The 18,063-nt window shown below is 40.3% G+C and overlaps 3 long non-coding RNA genes across 10 annotated transcripts in view; 1 reads left to right on the top strand and 2 right to left on the bottom strand.

The window, feature by feature from the left end:
• Positions 1 to 11,127, bottom strand: part of LOC135241569 (uncharacterized) — a 30,129-nt gene extending 19,002 nt beyond the window's left edge. The window contains exons 1-6 of one of the 6 annotated variants that reach the window (XR_010326040.1): positions 10,913 to 11,127; positions 10,515 to 10,614; positions 7,932 to 7,973; positions 7,070 to 7,120; positions 6,902 to 6,968; positions 5,532 to 6,119 (exon numbers count right to left, since the gene is read on the bottom strand). This is a non-coding gene — a long non-coding RNA (uncharacterized LOC135241569). The other 5 variants (XR_010326042.1, XR_010326039.1, XR_010326044.1 and 2 more) reach the window with 5 other exon arrangements.
• The window catches only part of LOC135241614 (uncharacterized), a 130,311-nt gene that overhangs the window by 7,436 nt on the left and 104,812 nt on the right, over positions 1 to 18,063 (top strand). For 2 of the 3 annotated variants that reach the window (XR_010326054.1, XR_010326055.1), the window contains exon 1: positions 3,183 to 3,922. This is a non-coding gene — a long non-coding RNA (uncharacterized LOC135241614). Of the gene's footprint in view, positions 1 to 3,182; positions 3,923 to 18,063 lie in introns of those variants that run through there. The other variant, XR_010326056.1, reaches the window with a different exon arrangement.
• The window catches only part of LOC135241633 (uncharacterized), an 86,492-nt gene that overhangs the window by 33,503 nt on the left and 34,926 nt on the right, over positions 1 to 18,063 (bottom strand). The window lies entirely within an intron of this gene.

The following is an 18,063-nucleotide window of genomic DNA, read 5'->3' as shown; positions in this document are numbered from 1 at the left end:
TGCCATTTCCAGCCCCAAAAAGGTAAGGGAAAAAGAATATTTAATATAATTTTATTCAATAAAACCCATAAATGTAACCCCAGCACAATAAAAGAGCAAAATGTCAGGAAAAATATCCAATAGTCAACAAAATTGTGCCAAAAGTTGTAAAAGGGGGCCCTTTTAATAGGGGGTACCCAACACCAAAATTTTTGGGGTTTTAAAAACATAACCAACCAAAATTTTAAAAAATCACACACGCCCCATTCCCTACCGGGCACTTTGATAATTCTGTTTCACTGTAATCCTTGATAGATTATTCGATTTGTGCAGCTGATGAAGACACGATCAAGCAACTGGTCAGGTCTGACTGAAAATGTGCATTATGTATCACATCCTAATAACAAAAGACAACTTCCTGCCTTGTAACTGAGCTATTTTCCTACACACTCATATGAACTTCCTCCTGCACCCCCGTATCACACTCAAGATATTTAGCTGTAAAAATAAACTGAGCCACAAATACCACAGGTAGTAGTGCCATTTCAGGTGTTCCTGAGTGATATACACAGCCATTGGTAGTAGTGCCATTTCAGGTGTTCCTGAGTGGTATACACAGCCATTGGTAGTAGTGCCATTTCAGGTGTTCCTGAGGGACATAAGATTTCCATGTAAGCTTTATAGAATGTGTTCTGATATCATATGTCATCCTGAAACAACAAATGATGCCAGTTCTTACAGTTTCACTACTGCATATTCTGCCAGCTGGCAAGCAGAATATAGAACTGTCCCATTTTTATCACTTAATATTTTATGTACACTGTAGGGCAAATGTAACTGGACAGTTGGTTCTCATCGTTAAGCATCCTGCTAGCTACAGCAGGTAACAAAACCAGGAAAGATCTCAACCAAGCACTTACGCTGAGTTCCATAAGTTTGCCTCTCAAGCTTAATGTGGTAAAGCATACAGGGAAATGTGCCGAAATTTACCATTTACAGTTATGCAAATCTGGCATCTAGTAACGTGGTTGCAACCATAGCAGTTATCTCTTTAAAGGCATATGCAGTTAAATCAAACAAAAGCAATCCTTCCCATATATGGTGCCCAGGTAGGCCTGCCTGGTAGGAGATCTTCTTGAGCGCGTGGACAAGCTCCTGGCCAGAGGAGAAAGGGATCCAGTTGTCATGGTCCACGTAGGGACCAATGGCATGGGTAAGGGCAGGTTTGAGGTCCTGCAGGACAAATTTGTGGAATTAGCAGAGGCGATTAGGAGCACAACCTCCATGGTAGTCTTCGCTGGAATTCTACCTGTACCACGTGCAAGCAGAGGGAAGCAAAACTTTACCTGGAGGTTTAACACGTGGCTACAATCCTTTTGTGGGAAAGAGGGGTACAGGTTTATGGGGCACTGAGATTCCTTTTGGAATAGCCAACATGGTTTTTGCAAGGGTAAGTCATGCATGACAAACCTTTTGACATTCTTTGAGGAAGCTACTGGCAGGCTGCATGGGGGGGTTTGGACCCAAATGCAGAGGCAAAAATACAACAACTCAAAATGAAGGGAACAAAAGACTTTACTAACAAATGGGAACAAAAGGGAACAAAAAGCCTCGCAGGGCGACCTTCAACAAACGAAGGCAAACAAACATAAGAACAAAGAAAATCCGTAAAATACAAACGCGGGGGAACCAGAACATGGGCAGGAAGGCATGGAGCAGACTTGAGGAGGGGAACACAGAACAACCAGACATACCGCAAGAATCCAGCACCTGAGTCAAGGGAGGGGGAAACTTAAATAGAACACACTGACGAGACACAGGAGGGCACCATGAACAATCAGGCCACGGAAGGGGAAGGGAAAACGAGACAGCCAGAAAACAATGATTAGACAATTGGAAACAATCATACAATTAACACAGGGGGAGCAGGACACAAAACAGAAGTGCCGCCATCTGGCGGCCCAACAGGGAAAACGCAGACAGGAACGCAGGACCATGACAGCGACCAAATGTCTGGATGGGAGCAAGGCTTATGATATAACATACTTAGATTTCCAAAAAGCACTTGATAAGGTACCACATGACAAACTCATTATCAAAATGAGGACAGTAGGAATTACAGGAAGCATTTCAGAGTGGGTCTGGAACTGGCTACAGGATAGAACACAAAGGGTAGTAGTAGGAGGGATCTTCTCTGAGCAGGGTATTGGGGAAGTGGAGTTCCACAGGGATCGGTGCTGGGTCCACTGCTCTTCCTCATTTACATAAATGACCTTGACACAGACATTGAAAGTACACTAGTTAAATCTGCAGATGATACAAAACTGGGAGGTTTTGCCAACAGTTTGGAATCTACTAAAGTAATCCAAGAAGATTTAAACAGAATCCAGAAGTGGGCAGAAACCTGGCAAATGAAATTCAATATAACTAAATGTAAAGTTCTACATGTGAGGAATAAAAACATAGGGCAGGATTACTATGGGTGGTACAAAATTAGAATGTGCACATGTAGAAAAAAACTTGGGAGTGATAGTTGATCAACGCCTATCAGAGTCTGATCAATGTGCTGTAGCAGTAAAAAAAAAAGGCAACAGGATGCTGGGATACATAGCCAGGAGTATTGAGTATAAATCTAAGGAGATCATACTCACCCGATGCAATACCCTTGTCAGACCACACTTAGAGTATTGTGTGCAGTTTTGGGGACCGTACTACAAGAAAGATATAGAGGCACTGGATAAGGTCCAAAGACGGGCAACCAGATTGATTCCGGGTATAAAAGATAAGTGTTATGAGAAAAGACTTGAGATGCTTTGACTTTTCAAGCTTAGTGAAAGGAGACTTTGGGGAGATTGCAGCTTTTAAATTTATTAAATGGATGAGCAAAGTGAACTACAGGAAATTATTCAAGTTGAGTTCGGTTAGCAGAACGAGGGGGCATAAATGGAAACTGGAAAAAGGTAAATTTCACACAGACATTAGGAAATATTTTTTCACACAGAGAGTGGTCAATGTGTGTAATAGCTTGCCTGGACATGTAGTGGAGGCAGAAACACTGGGGGTATTCAAGGCTAGGCTTGATACAGTGTTAGATACTATCTAGTGTTTAGATAAACTAAGCATTAAGTACAGTTTAGTGGTAGGAATAGACGAGCAGTGCTGGGCTGAATGGCCTGTTCTCGTCTTACATTACGTTACATTACGTTACGTTATGTTATATGAATCATGGTTTACCACAATAAAGTCTATTGTTCTCACTGTAGAGTGACGTAGCAGTGGAAGTCAGTGGTTCCAGCTAATGAAAACCACTTTTAACTGAGTAAGTGAAACCAAGGGTTGGTCTGATTGGTCATACAGTAATAAACATACCTGCCTTTTCATGCTAAGTGTAACTGTTTCGGTCACACATTTCTACTGTGCTAAATACAACTCAACATTTCCAGCTCATCTCTGTAGCACAGCCTTACGAAGGTACCTACCACAGGCACACCATGTGAAAAAAGTGTTGCTTCTGTAAAATAGCTTTCTACCATCCTGCTAATGTATTAAAAATTAAATGAAATTTATGAAGCCAAAACAAACATATGGGGCAAAATTACATCTTCCAAATTATAAAGTTAAATCAATCCCTGTCTATTTATATTATACTTTATACGTTAGTCATATCAAATATTTTGGTTGTACTGTAAATAGATTTTTAGTCATAGTAATATAATATACGTACAGTAGAGCATATAAACAGTTACTGAAAAATTCTAACAGCTGTGGAAGCAGGCCAGCTAAACCGCTCCCTCTCCACCAGCAGATGGCGCATTAACCACATCACCCCTCCACAGTTTGCCTCTGGCTTCCTGTTACGGTAGAGGTAGAGAGGAGTGTAGGACGGCTTTCTCACAGAGGATTTTGCTGTTGAATCTTTTCGGTGCATCGGTGAAGGTAAAAGGTAAGCCATTCCTGTATTATTGGTCTCTCATTTACAAATGAATTTCATCATTATACATATGCATTGTTACATATTCTGTTAAATGCTAAATTACTGGGACAGTATTTTTGTTTTGGCTGTGTACTCTAACACATTAGATTTACACTATATCAAACAATTGATTTTAACACACCCAAAGTTTTGGCTATGCCTCTGATCAATTTATTCCGTAGCCTCATGATGGCCTAATTTACTGGCATTGACACCTAGTTCAAATAACCTCAACAGACTCCAGTTGCAAATTACACACCTAGAATCAACTCTAGACCTTTTTTGGGTGTCATGTATATTAATCAATGCCATGCAGCTGGTATTCAGCAAGAATCAGCTGAGCAGCCAATTAGCCTACCTGCATGTCTTTGGATTGTGGGAGGAAACCGGAGTACCCAGAGGAAACCCATGCGGACACGGGGAGAACATGCAAACTCCACACACAAAGGCCCCAAGCTGAGATTCTTCTAAAATGGGGGACTATTTATAAAAAGGGTTGTAATTCCTATGCACGGTTACAGCTGTATACACCCTCAAATTAAAGCTGACAGCCTGCACTTTAACCCCATACTCAATATTTTATTTCCAATGTGCTGGAGTAGAAAAGCCAAAAAAACAAATATCACCGATATTTTTGCATTTTACTGTATATGTGTCCGGCGGCAGGGTGGTGCAGTGAGTAGCACTGTAGCCTCACAACAAGAAGGTCGTAGGTCCGAATCTCAGCTTGGGGCCTTTGTGTGTGGAGTTTGCATGTTCTCCCCGTGTCCGCATGGGTTTCCTCTGGGTAGTCCGGTTTCCTCCCACAGTCCAAAGACATGCAGGTAGGCTAATTGGAGACTCTAAATTGCCCATAGGTATGAGTGAGCGAGTGAATGGTGTGTATGCCCTGCGATAGATTGGCGGCCTGTCCAGGGTGTGTTCCTGCCTCTCGCCCAATGCATGCTGGGATAGGCTCCAGTGCCCCCCGTGACCTTGCTCAGGATATAGATAATGGATGGACCCAGCTCAGGATAAGCGGGTATAGATAATGGATGGACCCTGCTCAGGATAAGCGGGTATAGATAATGGATGGACCCAGCTCAGGATAAGCGGGTATAGATAATGGATGGATGTATGTGTGTCCGTGGAATCTTTTCACCAAAGGGTGAGCTTTTACTTGCCTTACCTTGTTGTTGTGGCTGGCATTTCACTGACTAACTGGCTAAAGCTAGGAGTTGATTTGAGACAAAAACCAGTATATTTTTGCTCATCACTGTTTGGTCCATAAAAATTTGGCGAGAGCTATGTTTTTTTGTGCATTAATATGCACAATGTGGTAATACACAATTCGTGAACTGAACATTGTAGATTTACAGTTTAATTTTTAATCATTTAAGCCATTGTCAGGACGGCTTCCATCCTTATTCAATTTGGAATCACAGTAGCTTTGCAACCATTTTTCCCTGTTCCTCTTGTTCCTCTGATGTAATTCACACAGTGTGATGTTAGAACTAGTTTGACAGTCTTCCATCCATCCATCCATCCATCATCTATCGTACAAGGGCCATATATTTATCACAAAAGCTGACCCCTCTAACACCGTGAATTATTTATTGCAGCAAAGATATTCTCAGAACACAAAATAATCAATGAATTAAATATAAATGCTTCGCTCTTGATTATAGTAATATACTTGGTGACAATACATGTAGGCCTGCAAAGCAGTATATGGCAATATTAATAAACAATATTGAAATAAGACATCAAGTAATGTACCGTTAAAAAATCAAAAGGATCCTTTCCAAGCACCCAGCACACGTACTAGAGAACAGAATTAACCCTTCTTATGATTCTTGTGATACCAAAACCTCCATCTTCATGGCCGTTCAGTAATAAACGTGCTGGCAGAAATCACAAGCCTTATTCACATCGCGCACAAGCAACATCCGATAAAAAAAGTATCATATGTGAAATGTGCGCATGGAGAATTACAATCAAATTCCTGTCGTGTGACAAAGGCCTTTTCAATACATAGTCATCGCTTGAACTGCCTCCGGATCACGTATGTTAAAGCAGCAGGTTTTTCTTAAGACTAGCCAACTTTGTGCCATTACATGTTCGCATAAACGTCCTCTTTAAAACAACTTTCATAATCCACCCCTTCTTCTTCTTCAAAATATGGTGTCTGGAAATAGAAAAGGAACACAGTGAAACCATTTCATTTCAGACACAAATGCACAGACGTTATACTTCCTGCAGTTCCAGAAAAGCTTGTATAGTGATGTTATGCCTCCAGGGTTGTGCATGTGTGCACTACCCCATTACTGTGCAAAAGATTACCTCTATTCATACTTTCTGTTGTAACTGTTTCCTATGGACCATGCAATTAGACACTATTTCACACCAGGCACAAAGAGCCTACACAATATTTAAAAAACTGTCTCCAGGGGAGGCATAACCAGATATTAATCATAGGGATGCCAATCATTTTGAAACCTACTGTATGTTCTGCAGAAAAAAAATGTATTACTCAATAAAAACTCTTTGTTTCTGAAAAATTGTGTTAAGATAACAGCATGTGGCTCCCCCTTACGTTAGAGCCGAAAATGGGCAGTGTAGCACAGTGGGTAAGGAACTGGGCTTGGATATCTATTACTGGATAGGACACTGCCGTTGTACCCTTGAGCAAGGTACTTAACCTGAATTGCTTCAGTACATATCCAGCTGTATAAATGGATGCAAGGTAAATGCTGTGTAAAATGTTGTGTAAGTCGCTCTGGATAAGAGCATCTGCTAAATGCTGTAATGTAATGTAAAATATGCCCCACTGTATGCTTTCATTTTTTTACAGTCATTCTACTCACTTTCATGAAGGGTGCCAATAATTCTAGAATTGGCTGCTCACTTAACCCAGAAAGAACACTTCGTTTCAAGTGCTTACAGGCAATATTAAATTATTGAACTTACCGCACTGTTAACATAAATGTTATCACCCCCGGGAGCGGACGGATCTTCAACAGGCCCCTTTCCCCTGCTGCTAGATGGCATTAAAGACAGTCAATTCAGCATTATTCATTCATGTTTAATCAGAATATGAGTCTGAATACTTTTCATCTGTGTACTTTAGAGACCTACCGGGATTTGGCTGGCGCTATGTTTTCCTGTGTTCCCACATGCTGGTCATCGCTGTGAAAATAAGACAAGAAATGACACGCGTATTACACACCCTAGCCCATCGCCGCAGCAACCCCCATGCACGTTAGCCTGTGTGTCATGCAAAATTCACCGTGAGCCGGACAGAAAACTGCAGATAACAGAAGGCTAATCAGCAAAAGTGAGGACTATTGATCGCCGACTGAAATCTCCACTGCTTAGATAGTGTGTGTAGTACCCCACTCCCACGGCACCAGTTGCTACTGGTTCAGCTCGTATTTGATGTGGAAAATATGACTCTTTGCCACATTAAGAAAGAGCTGTAGTGGGCTATGCTGGTCAACAGTCTGACAACAATTTGTTGACATGCCTTACAAACCTGTGTCAGACATGTCTGTATGATTGTCTGGAGCTATTACCTACTATTTAAACTGAAATTATCCCTGTCAAATGTGCGTGCTTGCCTGCAAGTCTGTATGTACATTCTTATATATATATATATACATATGTACATTTTTAAAAATAAATTTGCAGTTTTGAAAAAATGATTATATTTTTTTAATGGATTTTGCTAACCAGCAAAAGGCAGTTTTTTTGGCTTGTGTTAATTGTTCAGAAAACTTTTGAACCAGTGTTTCAAAAAATTAGAGAAAATTTATGACTAGGTAGAAATTGGTAGTGAGTATAGCATGAAACCTAGTTATATAATTAAATGCTTCTTTTGGACCGCATTTAATTATATAGCTAGTTAATTATGCAGCTAGTTACTGTTTGCTGTTAATTAATAGTATTTTTGTCTATACTGAATATGCACATTTTTCTGTTGCATACTTTGGAGACTTACAGGCCTGCAGTTGAGTAGACAGGGTTTTTCTTTACTTCCACACTTTGAAGATTAAAAGCAAAAAAAAAAACGTTATACATATTCAGTGGTGGACAAAGTACACCACTTCCTTACTTGAGTCAAAGTATAGATACCCCTGGTCAAATATTACTCCACTACAAGTGAAAGTTGTTCAGTCAAATTTTTACTTGAGGTAAAGTACTGGAGTACTTGCTTTTAAAAATACTTAAGTATTCAAAAGTACATTTTCTTTTTAATGCCAACACACTGTTGTATTGTTTCTACAATGCATTTACAGAAGCTCATTTACAGATGCATTTTTACTGTTATTAGATAGCAACACATGATAGACGGGTTAAATTGGGATTTGGGAGGTGGGTGGACCCTGAGATCCAGTGGGAGGTGGGTGAAAAAAGGTACAAACCAATGAATGTCTCAGCTCAAAATAGTTGTATCTTTAATGTATTGTGCACATAATTGTGATTAAGGAAAACAATGTTTTAAAAAGAATGTATACTATTGATGCAAGCTTTTACATAATGTATTTCAAGTTTGAGTGTCATTAATGCTGAGAATTTTTTTTACCCACGAAAATAATCGGTCATCCTCCTCGTCCTCACTTTTTCCTCCTTTATCCATCTTTCTTAAACTGGTGAGGCGCAAAACTTTCCTTTAAACTAATCATTGATCTCCAACTGTTTTAATTAATTTTCAGCGATTAACAATCATGCAAACATCCGACTAATCAAATGAAAGGGACACAGCTTCTTCGCATTGTGTTAGGGAGATTAAATGATAAATGCGATTTTTAAAAATCCGTTTTAATCGCTAAGCAGTGGCGGAATCTTCCCCTGATTTTCCTTGAGTATCAATACAATTAATCCACAAAATAGGCTACTCAATACCATATAGGCCTATAGCCAGCTCTCCCCAAATACGCAGTTTTACGAGTAGCCTAGGCCGTATAGCCTATTTATGTTCATTTGCAGTACAAAATTGTGCACATTTTTAATAAACATTATTTGCGGATACACTTCTTTCTCCGTACTCGTATTCATGGCAAATATCTGCAATGCGTAGGATTGTAAAGACAACTGAAGTGCAGGTTTTGTTTTTGCTGGTTATTCTGAGAGCTAACATGGTAGATAACAGACTGGTGTATCTTATTTGTTAAGTGTAGACTACTTGGTGATTAAAACGGATTTTTAACGGATCAATTGAATTTATGATTTAATCCCCCTAACACGGTATGAAGACGCTGTGTTAGGCTACTTGTCATTTGATTAATCCCATCGTTGGCACGCTTGATTATAAACGAAAATTACTAATGAAAACAGATTGAGATCAATGATTAGTTTAAAGTAAAGTTTTGCGCCCCAAACGGGCTACTGTTAGCAAACGTTTACATACCTCGACATGCTTTTTCAGGTTGGACGGCGAGTTTTTGAATGCAGCGATGTAGTTAATGCGCGGTAAGCAGAGCAAACATTTAAAACAATATGAATCTTTTTGAATTTCACAAATCTCAAACATGGACTTGAGATATGGCCATGGGTGCTCCTTATCTTCTGCCGTCGCCATCATTACCGCCGCCAAGTTCAAATTGAACTGTTCAACCTCTGGTGCAACAAGCAAGCACTTTGAACTAGACCGACAGCGTATTAGGAGTAGGCTACTGTGATTGGTATATCTCCTGTGAGGAACGTGTGGCCAATCGCATTTTAGAAAATAAAAAAAATATTCAACTGTTGACTTCAAACTACGCTTGAAAGTAATGAGTAACGACAACCTTCTTAGAAATGTAGTAGAGTCAAAAGTACAATATTTATTTTTCAAATGTAGTGGAGTAAAAGTCATAAGTTTCCAAAAAAAAAAAAAAAAACTCAAGTAAAGTGCAGATACTCGAAAAATGTACTTAAGTACTGTACTCAAGTAAATGTACTTCGTTACTGTCCACCCCTGTATATATTTAATTTGCCACATTTTAATCAACGATTTCTTATGCTAAAACATGAGCGTAGGTTGGTAGGCCTTTGATGTGACATCCTCTGAGCACTTCAGTTTGCACCAATGCAATTTGTACCAAATTAATCCAAACAACAGCCAGCCCAGTTTCAGGGGATATTCTATATTAAATGTAAAAGGCATGTCAAAAATGTCAAAAAATTGACAAAGCAGAGGGACATTTATAGGAGCAAAAAGAAACGAAACCAGGAGAAAAGAAGGCTTCACTGCAGGCAATGAACTTTCGATTTCCTGGTCCATCTAAACTTAATCCCATTCCTTTTGAAACATACAGCATACAAACAGTAGCCTGTGGGTGGCTTGCATGTTGATGTAATCCATCAGTAATTAATCACAGCTTCATAAGCATTCCAGTATGTTTCAGTTATGTACAGGGTTAAAATGAGGACTTACTGCAATGCAACATTGTACTGTGTCATTGTACTCCCTTTAAAAAGTGAATGGTACATTTTTTCATTTTATATAATATGTGTTGCAGTACTGCTTCCTTTTAAAACATATCTCCAGGGCATATATTATGAAATTTCCAGTCTGAGGGGTTTTCTAAATAACACTTACCATTTTTTTCGTCTTGAACATTTCCACAGCAATAAAATAACCAATATGAGCACAAAGGCAGAAGCAGCAGAGCCTGATAAGTAGATGGCCATCAGTACTCCTGTGAGGATAAATTCCAGATTAATTGGGATGGCAGGTCTGCCATCCCACCAAGTTACACCTTAAGGATAAGGATATTGCTGATGCCTTAATTTACTTGGTTGAGAGTTTTACTACAGAGGAGGTTATTAATAGGCTGGAAGGCATATTCAGAACACAGAATGTCTCAAGATATTCATATAGAGAATAAAGAAGTACTGGATTATTACAGGCATTTAGCTGACACTCTTATCCAGAGCGATTTACATTGTATCCAATGATACAGCTGGATATGTACTGAAGCAATGCAGGTTAAATACCTTGCTCAAGGGTACAACAGCAGTGTCCTACCGGTGAATCGAGTCTGCGACCTTTAGGTTACAAGACCAACTCCTTAGCCATTATACTACACTTCCGCCTACTGGATAGATTACATAAACTAAAGACAAGTCCTTGGCCCTGATGGCATACACCCAAGAGTACTCAAAGAGTTAGTTGAGATCATCTGTAAACCACTGGCAGAACGTTTTGGACAGACTTTAGAAACTGGAGAAATATCAGTGGACTAGAAGCAAGGTAGTGTAATGCATATATATATATATATATATATATATATATATATATATATATATATATATATATATATATATTAGGGCTGTAAAACTTAACGCGATAATAACGCGTTAACGCACATCCGTTTTAACGCCACTAATTTTTTTAACGCACGTTCTGTTATGCTGAACGTTTGCCCGACCCTTATGCTACGTTCAAGACAACTTGGAACTAGCAAAAAACGAGGTCCGACTTGTGGAAAAAAGCAATTGAACGGTCGTAGAACTCGGAATTATAGGTCGGAAATTCGAGTATCATTTCTGAGCTCCGACTTTTCCGACTTCCAGATTGGTTACGTCACGTTAAGATAAATGGCGGCATTTGTAGTTCGTGGTAAGAAAGAAAAATGGTGTATTTAGGCTTTTCATGCATTTGAATTTGGGTGTGTGATTATGTGATATGCGTTAGTATCGTTTATGTTTGACAGTCACTATAGCAATATTTGAAATTTAAAAGTTACGATATCCATCAACAACTTTTTTCGCTAGCCAGCTTAGCTAGAAAACGTTATTTTGCTCAGAAATAAAAGCTGCAAATGATATAACCTGACAGTGATACCATATTTATATTTCAGTACTACTGCAGCCTAACTAGTTTCGCGGTTTCACTCTATTTACTCATTGGGATGGCAGGTATGCCATCCCGCCAAGTTACGCCTTGGCGGGGGCATGCCCCCATACCTATACAGCACCGAGAGTTTGGCACTTTTCAGGGTTCCCCACAGAAATAACCACAACAGCCACAGACACTCAGCCCTTAAAAACATTAAATTCTGTACATTCTGACCCCATTTCAACAGACAGAATTCATAAACAACTTCACATGTCCACACAATAAAGCCCCAAACTAAGGGGATTTTGCGTTTTCTCCTTCTTCTTCTTCTTCTTCTTCTCTTTCTTCTTCTTCTTCTCATTCTTATTTTTCCTGCCGCCTATCCCACTAACAACATGTCTCCCCATTGGACATTTCACTGACACCGGCCAAATCTGCCCTACACAACCCAATCAAAAACGCGCATACACACGCAAAATACCAATACATTTTTATTCTGAAACATTTCCCGTTCAAACAGCTAGTCCGCCCGTGGCCTAGTGGGTAAGGTTACAGTCTTGGGAACATGGGGTCGTAGGTTCAAGCCCAGCTTGGAACACGTTTCTTTAACCTGCTTCAACCCTCACTAATAATTGTCTACTACCCTACTTATCAATTATTGCTTTTGCACCATATTTACCCGCCGTTCACCGTTCAGTTATTAACCGGCTACAATATTGCTAAGCCACATGGATTCAACGGGAGCTCTTCTGTGCTTACTGGCCTGTGTTCTTTAAAACCACCGGCAGGTTTGCTAATGATATTTCACGCATTGCATAGCTATGGCATTAGCTAACGAAGTTACGGCAAATGTATTCCTTTCATTAAAAAGTTACACCAGTTCACCACTGTGCCATTTCTATTAACTATATTTCTTCACTTGGCTACCGTACAAAACTTTCATATCAGCAAACGCCACGTTTCTATTTCTACATTCCTGTTACCTCGCTCTGTTCTCTATCTAGCCACATACGCTACAAACAATTACTAATTTACATACTGCAACTCCGCAGTTTGTACAGCTAATCCATCCGTGGCCTAGTGGGTAAGGTTACAGGCTTGGGAACACTGGGTCGTATGTTCAAGCCCAGCTTGGAACACGTTTCTTTAACTTGCTTCGACCCTCACTAATAATTGTCTACTACTTCTTAATTATTGCTTTTGCACCATATCTACCCGCCGTTCACCGTTCAGTTATTAACCGGCTACAATATTGCTAAGATATATGCATTATGACTTACCGTCTGTACGTTCAGTTATTGACCGGCTACAATATTGCTAAGCCATATGGATTCAACGGAAGCTCTTCTGTGCTTACTGGCTTGTGTTCTTCTTTAAAACCACCGGCAGGTTCGCTAATGATATTTCACGCATTGCATAGCTATGGCATTAGCTAACGAAGTCACAGACTGGTAAACCTCACTCACTCACGGCCACCCTATGCATTTCATGACGCAAATGTATTCCTTTTATTTAAAAGTTACACCGGTTCACCACTGTGCCATTTCTACTAACTATATTTCTTCACTTGGCTACCGTACAAAACCTTAATATCAGCAAACGCCACGTTTCTACATTCATGTTACCTTGCCCTGTTCTCTATCTAGCCACATAGGCTACACACAATTACTACGTATGTACGTTCTGCAACTCCGCATTAAAACATTACATTTAAAATTATGATTCACTCATAAGTATAACTACTAGCACTGAACATGAGAAAAACACATTCGTGCAATAGATTGCATTACAGGAAATAATGTGTGCAATGTTATTTGACCCTCCACTTCAACAACCAACGTTCAATACGACTGTTATATATACAATTTGATAAGGAATATATGCTCGCTCATGGTCACTCCATTTACTTCGCACTATACTCCGTATCATGTCAACCTTCACCTACATGCCATTCTGCTAAAAACATATTGTTTCAACTACGGAATTTCGTAATTTCATTTGAATTTCTCTCACACTGTTGTTATTCTCTCATATGCAAAGCCTGCTGGGACATATGCGTCTGCTCCTATTCTCCACTATCATGTTTTCCGGTTCTAGTTTAGCAAAACGGCGAAGAGGATTCCTACCTGCAGATTAGCCTATCAAAATGCCTTACAAACCTTACAAACACTAAAAGTGCATCTCCACGAAATAACAGACAATGGAGCAGGACAGAAGGATAAACCTTACAAACACTAATAGTGCATCTCCACGAAATAACACACAACGGAGCAGGACAGAAGGCTACCCAAGTTGCGACCTAGGGAGTTAGAATTCTACGGGCGTGTTGATTACTTTGTCAGTCAAGGCTCGTTGGATGGACGTCAAATCCGTGAGTACATACCATATTCCATCTGCGTTCCTGATGCGTTTACGCTTACGCCACTGCATCCTTTCTCACAGCCACTGTTTTACATATATAGCAAACCGAAACTGTTGAACGGTACACGCTCATCAGACTGTACAGATTCACACAACGATAGCCATAATCCACAACCGTTTCTTGCAGGGTCGCATTTCTCACTCTCGTAATAAAACGCTTTGCAAAAAGAACTGATATCTCATAAAAAACACGTTTTCAACGTACAAAAATGCCAAGTTACTAAAAAGTATTGATATCAAAATGACGCCAAGTTACGATACTACAAACAATATAGGCTATCTTGCCTCACCGAAATGACATAAGATGTATCTCAAAGCAATGCTACCCAATATTTCCTCAGTTCTTTCAAGTCACTTGGCCCTGTGTTTTCTAATCTTACCATTTCACAATGTCATGCAAACTTTCTGTCAGATCAAAGAGACAAATATTTCGAATTTCCTCATGGAACACATTGAACATTGTACATTGAAATTAATGTATAAATTCATTAATGTACAGAACTGCTGCTGAGCAACGACAGGAAGCACATTTCTCCAGAAAACATGTTTATACTTGCTTCTGAACTGAATTTGAGTACATGTGCAAGTTATTGTATATTTGCTACGTACAATAAATACTGCATGTAAAACACATATTGTACATACATACATATAGAACTTCTTTATCCGCATGGGGACATTTCCCTGGCAGCATCTTACATTCACATTCACGAACACACTTGTACCAAGAAACATACTATCATTCACGCAACAGAAAGCCTGGGCAGCGAAATACATAGGCCTACATACCAATACAAATTGGACATACACACACCTATTCAATCAATCTTGACTGTGAGAGAGCCATCCACACATATATTTGGCCTGTTCATGTAGTGCATGCTTATACACAGGGCCAAGTGACTTGAAACAACTGAGGAAATATTGGGTAGCATTGCTTTGAGATACATCTTATGTCATTTCGGTGAGGCAAGATAGCCTATATTGTTTGTAGTATCGTAACTTGGCGTCATTTTGATATCAATACTTTTTAGTAACTTGGCATTTTTGTACGTTGAAAACGTGTTTTTTATGAGATATATTAATGTACAGCCAGGGTTGTACCTGCTGGAGTGTCAAAACAACTTAATGTGGCCCTCTATCTAGTGCACTGTGTTTAGCTGGGACAGTGTTCAATATGATTGATGTGAACATTTAAAGTGTATATTGCAAAAAAAAAAAAATTATCCAGATATGCAGCATTTCCACCCGTACACCTCAGTACTTCTTACAACACCACCAGTGGATGTTCAAACCAAAGTTTGGGAAGTACTGATTCCCCACAAAGTTCATGCAGTTAATTTCTTGTCCTCAATGTAGAGGGGGTTAGAAAATCCCATGTTTTCAGGAGAAGTCCCAGGCTGAAGAACATAGTGAACCGGGCTAGCATGGCCTAGGTGCACTTTGGTTCTGCTGCAGACCTTCCTGGATGTCTCAATCTGACTGTCATCCTTGGCATTTGAGAAGGAGTCTTCTAACTTCATCCTGTCTTCTTTGCACTGGAAATAGACCCCCTGAGAGCTGGACGTGCCATTGCCCATGGTGACACAGTTCAATGGTGAGGTCGCCAAAGAGGTTGTGGAATGTAGATCGGGTGATCCTGGACATAGCGATGAGCAGGGATGTGCGGTTGGGCATTCCAAATTGGGGAGAAAAAAGGAGAGATTTCACTTTTAATCTTATTGAATCAAGGCCAGCTTTTCACTGTTGAAGATTAACCTCAGTAGAACTGGCAGTATCCATGCTTGGAAAGGAGTGTCAGTACGTATGATCACATACTGATCGTACACAAACGATATGTCTGCCACTTAGTTCTTAATTTCAGTTTCTTCCACTACTTCTTAAAGCACATCAGTACAGTATCTATACTCCTCAGGCGCACATTTCAGCTGATTATACATTTGGGGGTTCATGCCCATTTTGTTGAGTTGTTTTTTAGAATACACAACGGTGTGTAGGTAGTTTGCACATAAAACTTTCATGAACAGAAATGCTTCTTGCCAAAATGCAAAAACATAGTACATCCTAATTTATATGCCACTGCTAACCACTGAACACAAAGATATCTAGTAGTCTACAACCTCCCCAGACATTCCCATGTCACCCCCCTGCTCACTGACCTCCACTGGCTGCCTGTTATGGCTCGCATCAAATTTAAGACCTTGGTGCTTGCATACCAGGCAGCTAAGGGGTCAGCACCAGGGTACATTCAGAGGATCATCAGACCCTACACACCAGCCAGACCTCTCCGTTCTGCCACCTCTGGACGCTTGGCACCTCCCCCTCTTCGCGTCTGTACTTCCCGCTCCCGTCTGCTGTCTGTCCTGGCCCCTCGCTGGTGGAATGACCTCCCCGTGATGGTCAGAACAGCAGAGAATCTCACCACTTTCAAACGCAGACTGAAGACTCATCTCTTCAGGCTGCACCTCTCCCCACCCCTCCCTAGCCTATAGTTCAGCTCACTGTACCTAGCTAGGATAATTTGATTATGTTAGTGTATCTGGCAGGATTGTTTTGTCTGATTAGGTGTGATTAGATGTGATTCCAGTGCTAGTTTGTACTTGGTAGGATTCTTGCTTGCTGAACAAGCTTACTCTACAGGGTTGGAGTCCTGATTGATGTGGTCACTTCTGGCACTACGATCCTTACTTCACTCTAGTGTTTCTTTTGCACCTCTACATCATGAACCTATGCACTTGTTGTACGTCGCTCTGGATAAGAGCGTCTGCTAAATGCCTATAATGTAATGTAATATAATGTAATCTCACCTGTGTGTGTGCTAACCACAGAACACAGAGATATCTCACCTGTGTGCGTGCTAACCACAGAACACAGAGATGTCTTACCTGGGTGCGTGTTAGCAACAGAACACAGAGATGTCTCATCTGTGTGTGTGCTAGCCACAGAACACAGAGATGTCTTACCTGGGTGCGTGCTAGCAACAGAACACAGAGATGTCTCACCTGTGTGTGTGCTAGCCACAGAACACAGAGATATCTCACCTGTGTGTGTGCTAACCACAGAACACAGAGATGTCTCACCTGGGTGTGTGCTAGCCACAGAACACAGCGATATCTCACCTGTGTGCGTTCTAACCACAGAACACAGAGATGTCTTACCTGGGTGCGTGCTAGCAACAGAACACAGAGATATCTCACCTCTGTGTGTGCTAACCACAGAACACAGAGATGTCTTACCTGGGTGCGTGCTAGCAACAGAACACAGAGATATCTCACCTGTATGTGTTCTAACCACAGAACACAAAGATGTCTTACCTGGGTGCGTGTTGGTTACTGTGAGGTTCCTCCTGCTCGTATAATTTAACTGCAGGTGAGCCCGCCATTTTATACACATTTAGTAAAGACCCTTGAGCCCAGAAGAAAGGGTGTGAATAGCACTGTAGGGTCCATTCAGTTACAATGGGATTAATGTGAAGTGTTTCTTAATGTTTAGTAAAGAGGACACCCTTGAGTGGTACTCATCTGGCCACAGGTGTGACTGAATGAAATTGATCTCTCATTGATCAGACTACAAAGGGCTATAAAGGCTCTAAAGCTCATTTAAAATCTATTGTTGTCCATTGAAAAACTCAGCACTGTGATGTTTTTTCATGTTTTTTTAGAGTTTCTGACGATATAATAATGTTTGATATTCGAAAAAAATAACGACATTTCATCTAAAATAAATAAAATACTGTGACAATTTGTGTAGATTTCATTTTCAAAATGTTGTGACCTGTGTAATTGTTGCCTGGTTTCAAGGCCTCTGCATTGCTGTTTGTTTCAGACTAGGTGCAATAACAGAGTTCTGCCAGGAGGGTTTACAGATATCTGGTTTTTTTTGCAGG

This window comes from Anguilla rostrata, chromosome 1 (genome assembly GCF_018555375.3).
Source record: "Anguilla rostrata isolate EN2019 chromosome 1, ASM1855537v3, whole genome shotgun sequence".
Classification (NCBI taxonomy): Eukaryota; Metazoa; Chordata; class Actinopteri; order Anguilliformes; family Anguillidae; genus Anguilla; species Anguilla rostrata.
The sequence above is the reverse complement of the archived record's forward strand: the minus strand, read 5'-3'. Positions and strand labels throughout refer to the sequence as shown.